At 39.4% G+C, this 10702-nt stretch overlaps 1 pseudogene; it reads left to right on the top strand.

The window, feature by feature from the left end:
- Positions 1-10355: 10355 nt before the first annotated feature.
- Positions 10356-10702, top strand: part of LOC108978870 — a 7355-nt pseudogene continuing 7008 nt past the window's right edge.

The raw sequence follows: 10702 nt of genomic DNA, 5'->3' as shown, positions 1-10702 counted from the left end.
CGTTGTATGTTCACTGCCATTCAGCAGGCTGGTGAAGTGTACCCTCCATAATTCAAGTATGGTCTGGGCATCGGTGACTTGATCACCTTTGAGGATTCTACAAGAGTGTGCTCCGGTCTTGAAACCTTCTGTAAGCCGCCACATTTTTTCGTAGAATTTTCGAGCATTACCCCTGTCGGCCAGCTTATCAAGCTCTTCATACTCACGCATTTCGGCCTCTTTCTTTTTCTGCCTGCAAATGTGTTTCGCTTCCCTGTTCAACTCTCGGTATCTATCCCATCCYGCACGTGTTGCGGTCGATCGTAACGTTGCGAGGTAGGCAGCCTGTTTTCTCTCCGCTGCGACACGGCACTCCTCGTCGTACCAGCTGTKTTTTTTCGGTTGCAGCTGTACGTAAGCAGTTTGAAATGCCATCCCACAGTTTCCTTATAACGAGTTGTTGACGAGTGCTCTCAGAGAGCAGGAGTGCAAGCCGAGTAGAAAATGGTTCGGCTGTCTGTTGTGATTGCAGCTTCTCGACGTCGAACCTTCCTTGTGTTTGATGGCGTGCATTTTTTGATGCACAGAGGTGCGTGCGAATCTTGGCTGCAACAAGATAGTGGTCCGAGTCGATGTTAGGACCTCGGAGCGCGCGCACATCTGAAACACTGGAGACGTGTCTTCCGTCTATCACAACATGATCGATCTGGTTGGTGGTTTTTCGATCCGGAGACAGCCAGGTAGCTTGATGTATCTTCTTATNGAGACGTGTCTTCCGTCTATCACAACATGATCGATCTGGTTGGTGGTTTTTCGATCCGGAGACAGCCAGGTAGCTTGATGTATCTTCTTATGCTGGAATCTAGTACTACAGRTAACCATATTTCGGACCCCGGCGAAGTCGATCAGCCTCAACCCATTTGGGGATGTTGCCTCGTGGAGGCTGAATTTACCGACCGTAGAACCAAAGATACCTTCTTTGCCCACCCTGGCGTTAAAGTCGCAAAGCACGATTTTGACATCGTGGCACTTTCCAAGCACTCATAAAAGGCATCTTTGGTCACATCGTCCTTCTCTTCCGTCGGGGCGTGGGTGCAAATCAGCAATATGTTGAAAAACCCCGCTTTGATGTGAGTTGTGGCTAGACGTTCATTCACCGGGGTGAATGATAGTACTCGGCGACGGAGTCTCTCCCACCACGGGAGACCTTTATATGGCCACTGTAGTAAATGCCACATCGCATTTCTTGGACGGCGGTTACGTCAGCCTTTATTTTCACGAGGACATCAACCAGCTGGTCAGGGGCACCTTCCCAATTAAAGGACCGGACATTTCAGGTGCATGCCCTCAATTCGCAGTCCTTATTTCGTTTGCCATGGTCGCTATCAAAAGTGGGGTCTCTCATCCGAGGCTGTTGTTGCGTTTTCATTGGGGTGTTTTTTTTTTACGTGGCGGGTCCCAAACCCAGCGGACAACCCTATGCAGGGAATGTTTCGAATTCTCACTTTAGCTCGMCTTCAAACGGGTGTTCTTAGGCTACCCAGAGGATACTTGGTCAAGGAGCGGAAGAATAGTTTCTGGCCACTCCCAAGTGAATGGCGATCAGAAAACTTTCCTCACTTGCGTGAACTTCTACACATGACTCCATCCTCCTAAATGCATCTAACAAATCCTATCTCATTGCGCAAATTAGAAACATACTAATTGAGAAAACAAGCATAAAAATTATGTGGATCCCTGGACACGCCGGTATTACTGGAAATGGATGGGTCGATGAAAACGCCAAATTGGCGGCAAAACAGCCATTGATTGTCTTCGACTAAATCGATAAAAACGACATAATCCATTTTATAGCTTCTAAACAAAAAGCTATAAAAGTTAATGCTTGGAAGAATGTGTAACACCACTACGCCATCTGCAACCAAGAGGGCAAAAACCCTGCTTATCCGCCATCAGGCCATTGCCAAGATATAAAAGCCTTTGTTCGCCTTCGTCTTGGTAATACGTCATTAACGCGTTCCCATTTATTAAATGGAAACCTTAATTCGTCCTGTCTATATTGTAGTTCGTCCTCCTTAACTAGGTGTGTTATACTGGATGAATGTCCCTTCTTCAATTCAGCAAGGACCAGTATATTTCAGAATARTAAAGCTCTTGATTTATTAAAAATAACGTCTATTGTAAACATTACTAAAATATCTGAATACATATCTCGTACAAAGTTAAAGAAATACATTTAAGTTATCCTTCCTTTTTAAAATTTATTTTTAACATATATTTTACTTCATAAAAACATATTACTTGTAAATAATTCTTAAATGGAATTTTTTATTACTTAAGTCGTTTATATTAAAACCGTGAGCTGAAAGCCTCTGTAGCTAGTGCTCCTTATGCCTAATATATAACAATAATTGTATTATTATTTTACAAATAATAAATAAATAAATAAGTCGTCGCTTGTTTGCGCTATCCCACGGCTACGGAGCTTGTGAGTATCGTTTGTTGTTGCTTGTCGTTGGATCATAACTCGGGCCTTTGGTCATGGATTGGGGTGGTGTAAATGTTCAGCATTGCCTGAAACGGATATTAGGCAGACAATGCTGCCTTGGTATTTTGGAGATTTGCGTTTCGAGTTAACTCCTTCCTTTCTAAGTGGGAATCGTCCACGATTCTCTCGGTGACCTCTTTTTCTAAGACATTCATTGCCTTTTTCGCGGTGTGTTTTTAATATTTGCTTAGAGCAAGTCGCAAGATTACTAGGATAAAGATTGATGCTATCGTTACTATAAAAAGCAATGTTGTTGAGTTGACTTCTCCTCGAAGAGCGCCAATATGGTTGATATTTTCCGAATTCATTTCATGAAGATAGTTTAAACTCAATGTCTCTATATGTCCTAAAAGATTGACTATTTGAACCGTTGGAGTRCCAGGAGTACGAGTAGGACTACGATTTCGATTGTGATACTCGGTCCCATTTACCTTYACTGACTGATCGAAAGTCAAAAGGTAAGTACCGCTGACGGTTCTGCTATCTCCTTTTTCAACCTCCATCGTTGTTGTGGCATTGTTGATAATGACAATGCCGTCATCGATTTATTTGATGCCCTTATCATGATTGATAGTAGTAGAACAATTTGCTACAGCACCTTTGAATAGTTGCTGACAACAAGTAGGGGTGGTTTGCTTCTTGCAAAAAGTTGCAAAATTTGATTTTTCACATATAACAGCACTCAGCGACGGTATTAGTATCCCCAAAGTGTAGGACTCGTCCTTCGTGAGGCACGGCGAATAAACTATATTTTTTACAAACAATTTGAGGGATTGGATACTTAACTACAAAGTACAAATTATTCTTATTTTGAAAAGCCTTAATGCTAGACATTCCTATTACTTCTATTATAGTTATGTTAGTCGAGTGCTCATAGATAATATTATTGATATCACTATTATCTAATATTATTGGGTACTGCGAGTATTGTTTCGTAAAGATGACCTATGTCTATTGCTTCCTTTCTTGTTGAGCCTATAATTGTGTTTATTGTTTGCGTGATTTTTTGCTGAATATGCGTATTAATTTTGTACTGTCTGTTATTAAAGTCAATGAGCATACCCTGTCTTAGTTGTAGTCTTTGGAAATCGTCAAAGTAAGGGGTGCCGGCGACGACTTTTAGTGCAGTACCTAAAAAGTTTAAGCTTCGTGCCTGTCGATGGTGAATGTGAACGGTTCGAAGTAAAGTCTCGATATATTTTATGTCTGCTTCCACTATTTTCTTCATGTGTGTCAATGGGAAAAGGTCCATAAATCCTGCCGTCTCGTCGTTCAATGTTGCATATAGTGTCAAGTTGGYAAAGTGCGTCAAATAACCGTAATGCTACCATACTATTGCGTTTCCGTCCAAAATTGGGATGTAGTTGGAGTTGGTGTAGTCAGTTAGCTTTTGTGTTAAAGTGGTCATCAATAGGAATGCCGATATTATCCTGTAATTTAAAATACAAGACTTAAAGTAATAAAGTGAATAATTAAGGTGGACGAAGGTTGTCTTTGTGGACCCTCCTCCCTTTATAAAAACGGTGGTGCCTAGGTCCTGTTCGACTACTTCTTCTCTAAATAGTGTTGAGAGTTTATTGCCTAGCCTTCGATTAACTTTCACTAGGACCCTGTCGCCAATGTTATACGTCACATTCTGACGACCGTTATTATGGTATTCRCGATCACTGGCCTGTGCTTTTYCGATACGATTTCGAACTAGTTCCGTAATGTTAGCTGAGCTGGGATAAAGGATGTCTATTGGTTTTTCGTGGGTTATTGAATGAATTGTCTTATTATATTCTATGGTGGCAAGCAAAATCAAGTCAACAGTGTCATCGAGATTTCTTTCTAGTTTTAGRCACCTAGCTATTTCAGTTAAGGTACTGTGAAAACGCTCCACTTGCCCGTTTGAGGTGCTATGCAGTGGAGGGGCGTTGTCGATTTTCACATTGTTGTAATTTAGCAAAGTTGATTTTATAGCATTTGAGTTAAGTGACTTTTCGTTGTCACAGTATATRGTTTTAACGTTTGGAAAAATGTTTATTAGCTGTAGTATAGGTGGTTTTATGTCTATGCTGATTCTAGACGCGATTTTCTGCACTATAGCAAATTTAGAGAACTTATCGACGCAAGTTAGAAAATATTTGTGGTGTGTGGAGAAAATATCGACGTGTAATATTTCACCAGGATTACATGGAACCGGAGTTGCCGCAATAACTTGCTTCTTTGGATGTCTAATGTATTTAGACTTTGAACATATTCGGCTATTTGCTACTACTTCCCTTGCCTTTTTATTTATCTTCGGGAAAAAATAGTCAACCAAAATCTTCTTTACATTTTTACTTGAGCTGCCCCATGAGCTCTGTTGTGTTCAGCAAATATAATTTCTTGTTGATCACTTTCCCTGAGGATGTCCGTGTCTTTTCGGTATGACGGAATCTTACGTTGGGGTGAAGTTCTACCAATCGGTGTTGAATTTTTGCCAACACTGGTAAGCTGCAATGTATTGCGTTAACTACGCCATCAGTAATGACTTCTTGCAGCGTTTTTAGTAATAACTCTACGTCGCAAAATGAAATTACATGTCTGCTTTTTGAACCAAATATTATAAAGGTCTGTTTTGACTGGCTTTCGCTTTCTTGAAGAATTATCTGGTTTCCATAGCAATTTACGGGCTTATCCACCGTCTCTATAGTGTAGGTCAGTGACTCCTCACTGTGCACGGTGGTGCAGTCGGAGCATGTCTCCATTTCAATTCCTACCATACTCATGTGCTGTCTGGACAACGCGTCAGCGACATGGTTTTCCTTTCCTGGTTTATAGAAAATTTTTGCGTTGAAGCTTTCTATTAGAGACTTCCATCGTTTGATTTTTGCGTTCGGGTTTTTATCAGAAACTGCAAACGTCAGAGGCTGGTGGTCCGTGTAGACATTCAACTGTTTAACACCGTACAGGTAGTTCCTCAAAGTGTTAAGAGAATATACGATCGCCAAAAGTTCTCTTTCATTTGTTGCCAAATGCTCTTCTCTATCTCTAAGTGTCCCTGAGATCATGATAATGGGTTTTTTCTCTTGCGAAAGGACGGCCCCCAAACCCCTTGAGGATGTATCGGTTGTTAAGTCAAATGGTTTAGTGAAGTCGGGATATGCTAACGTGACATCTTCTGATGCTASAATTTCTCTAAGTTTATTAAATGCGTCTATACCTTCTGGTGCTAGTTGAATTTAATTTTTTGGACTGTGTGGCACATACTTTGCCAGTTTCTCCCTTTAGCATATCAGTCAGAGGTTTTGCAAGGCTGGCAAAATCTGTAATGAAACATCGATAGTAGCTAGCTAATCCAAGAAAGGAACGTAGTCCTCGAAGAGTGGTTGGCTGCTCATAACATTTGATTCCATTGACTTTATCGGGGCTTGTTTTCATACCTTACCTTGAGACAAAAAATTCTAGGTATTCTACCCCGGTCTTGAAGAATTTCTCTTGAAACCCAGATTTAAGGTCGAGGGTGGTAAAATATTGTGCACCTCTTAAGTTTGACAAAATTACCATTGCGTTTGGCATAGGGTATTTATCTTCGACTGTGACCTCATTCAGTTTCCTGAAATCAATCACAAGACGTTTCTTCTTATTTCCCGTTTGATCTACTCCCTTCTTATCAACGACCCAAATTGGGTTATTGTAAGGGGACCTTGAGGGTCGATTGATACCATTGACGAGAAGTTCAGTCACTTCTTTGTTTACAAAGTCGGCTACACCCATAGGATATGGGTAAAGTCTCGAGTAAACCGGTTCATCGGTTTTTGTTCTGATTGTATCAATTATATTAGTGTTGAAGGGTAGTGACTCGTTAGGGTCAGCRAACGCCTTATTTCTACTTTTGATAATTTCACAAAATTGCTCACGAACTGAAGATGGAATTTCTTCACTTCCTATGTCGATAAAGTTTACATTTTTACATTCATGAATAGTGCTTATTGTACCCGAACTGAGATCTATTTGGGCGTTTACCTGATTGAGCAAATCGAGACCGATTATGCCGTCGATTATGTTGTTATATATGGTAGTATAAATAAATCTGCAGTTACGCCAAACATCTTAATTCCACACTTTTGTGTTACAGGACTATTGCCGTGCAAAGACTTTACTATAAATGGTGTGGACGCTGGAATTATATTTTTTAGCTCAGGTATTGGTTTGATGTAATTTTTCGAAGCTCCTGTGTCCACTAATAATTGAATTTTTTTTCCTCGATAGCCTACTCCTCACTCAATCCACGGGAGTAGGGAATTCCCCCTAAAAAATTCAATTGCTCCTTCTCGATATCTTCAGCTTCATCTTCGGCTTCCTGATTATAAGTTGCCTCACTAACCTTTTCTTGATTTAAGGTATTAATGCGTTGCATCTTTGGTCCAGTAACCCTATCTGAATCTGCCYGTCGTTTTCCCTGCTGTTGATTTGAACTATAACCCTGTCTACTATTACTTTGATTCTGTTGTTGGTATTGGTTGGCTCTCTGTGATGGTYCCCTACGCCAATTTACATTTTGTCTTAGTCTTGAAACCGATGAGTTAACGTCCATGGGGGTCACTTGTTCTTGCTTGTTAGTCCTAGTATTATTTGTTCTGTGCTGTTTATTTGCCAAATGCGGATTTCTTTGTTGCTGTTGCATCTTTTTCTCCGAATTATTGTTTATTCCTAGTTTCTGTTGGTCTTCAATAGACGTTGCGAAATTTGAAGCAAATAAGTACCTTTCCCTATTTGACTCCATCTCCTGGGCTAATGCCAGAGCGCTAGGTAGGTGTTTAGGGCGAGAGGCAAATAGTATGTCACATAAAGGTCTTTTAAGGCCTGATATAAAAACTTTTAAAGCGTCCGCTCTATATTTTTCGCAAATTGATTCTAATACTTGACCCTCATGGGTCATTATGGTTTTAATCGTGAGGAGAGTTAATATTTTCTCAACCTCGTCGAAATATCGAAGCAGAGATAGGTTACCCAGTCGTAAGATGGATAATTGTTGTTCGATTAAATATATCGGTCGTTTGTCTGCGTACGTAAAGTCTAGTCTCGCGATTATYGCGTCGAAATTTAAAACAGTGTTGAAGGATGCCAAAATGGCATCAGCAGAAGCTTTTATTTTATTTCTAATTATACTAACTGCTTGGTAGTGTCTTAAACTTAGCTGGTAACCTCTGAAAACTTCATAAGATGTATGGGCAGCTTGTCGCCAAGACACATGTGTACTGACGAGCTTAACCTCGAAAGTCTGTCTTTGTTGTTCAAGAGCGCTTGAGACGGCTGCTTGAACCACTGCGGTTATCTGGTTTGAATTCATTTTACTGGTCACCTGTAGTTTAATAATTCTTTCTAAGAGGTTTTCTAATTCTGAGTCACTCATAGACTTGGAAATTAAAATGGAATAGACTTGTAACCGTTCCTATAGTCGAATTAATCAATCACACTTTTTTGTTGACATGGCTAGATAATTTCAGYTATTTATTACAATTTTCTTCACAAATTCTGTTTCTAAACACAATGTTTTTGAGAAAGACTACACTGTTTCTTTTCTTATTAAATTCTAAAAAATTTGTTTCACAAACCTTATATTTCTAAAATAAATTCCTTTCCGTCTATTTTGAAAACTTAGTTTTAATTCAAAAGAAATTATAATGTTTTTATTTTAATAAGCACTCTACTTACAATATTCGAAACATGTTTTTTATTATAAACTGATTTCTGATGCATCCTCGGATCTTTGGGGTCCTTGTAGGATACGTTTTTAAAGATTGTAGCGATTCTCTGTGAGTCCTTGGGTCCTTTGAAGTGATTAAAGACACCCCACCGCAAAATACCTTGGTGATTTTTACTTTCTGGAGGATCCTTCATATATTCTCTACCCGGTTGGGCGCCAAATATTTTTAGGCTCTAGTGTGAACTCAACTCTAAAACATTCTTACTCTTAAGTCTAAGCCTAAGCCGTCCTCACGGCCGCTGCCGTCGTCGCTGTCGTTGCTATGTTTTGTCAGATGCAGTGTCAACGAATCCCACGATTACGCCGACTTGCGTGTAGTGTAAGTCGTCGCTTGTTTGCGCTATATTTGTGCTGCGCCAGCGGATCCCACGGCTACGGTAGCTTGTGAGTATCGTTTGTTGTTGCTTGTCGTTGGATCATAGCTCGGGCCGTTGGTCATGGATTGGGGTGGTGCCTAACGGATATTAGGCAGACAATGCTGACTTGGTATTTTGGTGGTTTGCGTTTCGAGTTAACTTATACAGTAAACCTTTGCCAGAGATAAAGAGATGTTTAACTCCTCTCTCACTGGAATTGAGAGAACAATCGCGAAACGTCAAAACCTACTGAACTTTGACAGCTAATCGAGTGTTCCTGGCTGCAGCGAAGGAGGCAGAATATTTAGCTTTTCAAACAGTGGAGCGGATCTCGAACGGTGAGTAAAAAACGTTAAATAGTGCAAAAAGTGTTTGTGACTTAGTAAAAATTTCGATGAAATGAGTGTTTCCATTGTGCAATTAAAATATTAATTTTGTATAATGAAATTGAAATTCCGGGTATTTTTAAGTGTGATGTGCTCAACATGTAGATCGCGACAGACTGCAAGCGACATCTGTCAAATATCAAAATACACACGTTCCTAAGGACAGAGTTATTGAGGTAGCTGCACGACTACATAACTGTGTCCATAAGAACGTGTGTATTTTAATATTTGACAGATGTCGCTTGCAGTCTGTCGCGATCTACATGTTCAGAGCATAACTGCCAATTTATTGCCATTGCCGTTATTTAATTAAATTAATTATTTTAAAGTAACGATTTATCATTGAATATTTATGACTTATAAAAAAATTGTACTTTTAAATATTCATTAAATATGCACTTTTTGCACTATTATTATTATACATATTTATGTAGTATATAACATTTCGTATTTTATTTTGTTTCTTTTAATAGGCGTAAATGTTGGCTCAAACGTTTAGGTGTTTTTGAAGATCTAAATGAAAAAACACATAAACACATTTTTGCGTGTGAGCGGCATTTTTCAAATGAAATGCGTAACGCCAAAAAAATTGCGTCCGAGAGCCGTTCCGGATATGAATTTATTTATTGAGCCAATATTTAACGCCCCAAATTCTTTTTTTGAAAATACTATTGAAATGGGCGTTGAAGATTTTTTTCCCCAAATGGAAGGATCTCCCTCAAATGCAAACGGTGCATCGAGGCAGCTGCTTCCACTTTTAGAAAGGGAAGACCGCGATAATATTTTAGAGCCTCTGCCACTTCTTGAGGAGGAACTACTAAATAGTAGTGAAAAAGCTGCACAAACAGGTAGGGGTCTGACAGCAGGGACAGATAGAAAAAAATTGAGGGAAGAGAATAGGATTTTAAAAATAAAATTAGATGAAAAAGAACAGAAGAATAGGAGTTTAAAAGCTCAGTTGGTCCAAATTGCAACTGAATTAGAAAGATGTAGGGAAATGTTAAGAAGTAGTTAATTTAGGGAAAAGTCAGATCCTCTTGAGATAGTTTGCAGCAAAATTCCTCCTTAGTTAGGTGCTTGTATTAGGAGTAGTTTCTTAAATAGTAACCGCCAAAGTCACGGTCGGCGATATGATTGTTTTCTTAAAACATTAGCTTTGGGTGTATTTTTTTTGTCGCCAATCGCTTACCGCTACCTAAAGCACCAACTTAGTTTTCCCTCGGAAATTACGTTACATAATTTTGTCGCAGATTGGCCTCGTTTCCCAGGTTGCACCCAACATAAAGTCTTTACAAATTAAGAGTAAGGGATTTTCCTTCGAACAAAAGTTCATATCAGTTTCTTGTGATGAAATGTCACTGAAATGTCATTTGCACTATGATAGGAAATTTGATAGGGTATAGGTATAGGTGGGGAAACTTGGTCCCACCCGTTAGCTTATTTTTTTGTTAGAGGCTCATGTAAAGGGGATGTCCTCAAGAAATATATTCTTGAAGCCATTACTCAACTTCAAAATATAGTGCTAGTTCCTTGCCATTTTGTTTGTGACCAGGGTACCAATTCTCAAAATTTAGCTAATTTGTTAGGTGTTTCAATGTCACGGCCTTTTTTCAACGTTAATTTTAAGGAAATATGTTTTTACGATAGCCCCCATTTATTAAAATGTAGTCGAAACTGTTTACAAAATATGAAGAATAAA

This window comes from Bactrocera latifrons, unplaced genomic scaffold (genome assembly GCF_001853355.1).
Source record: "Bactrocera latifrons isolate USDA-ARS-PBARC rearing strain unplaced genomic scaffold, ASM185335v1 scaffold_1288, whole genome shotgun sequence".
In the NCBI taxonomy this organism is placed as follows: Eukaryota; Metazoa; Arthropoda; class Insecta; order Diptera; family Tephritidae; genus Bactrocera; species Bactrocera latifrons.
Note: the sequence above shows the minus strand (reverse complement) of the source record. Positions and strands in the feature narration are given on the sequence as shown.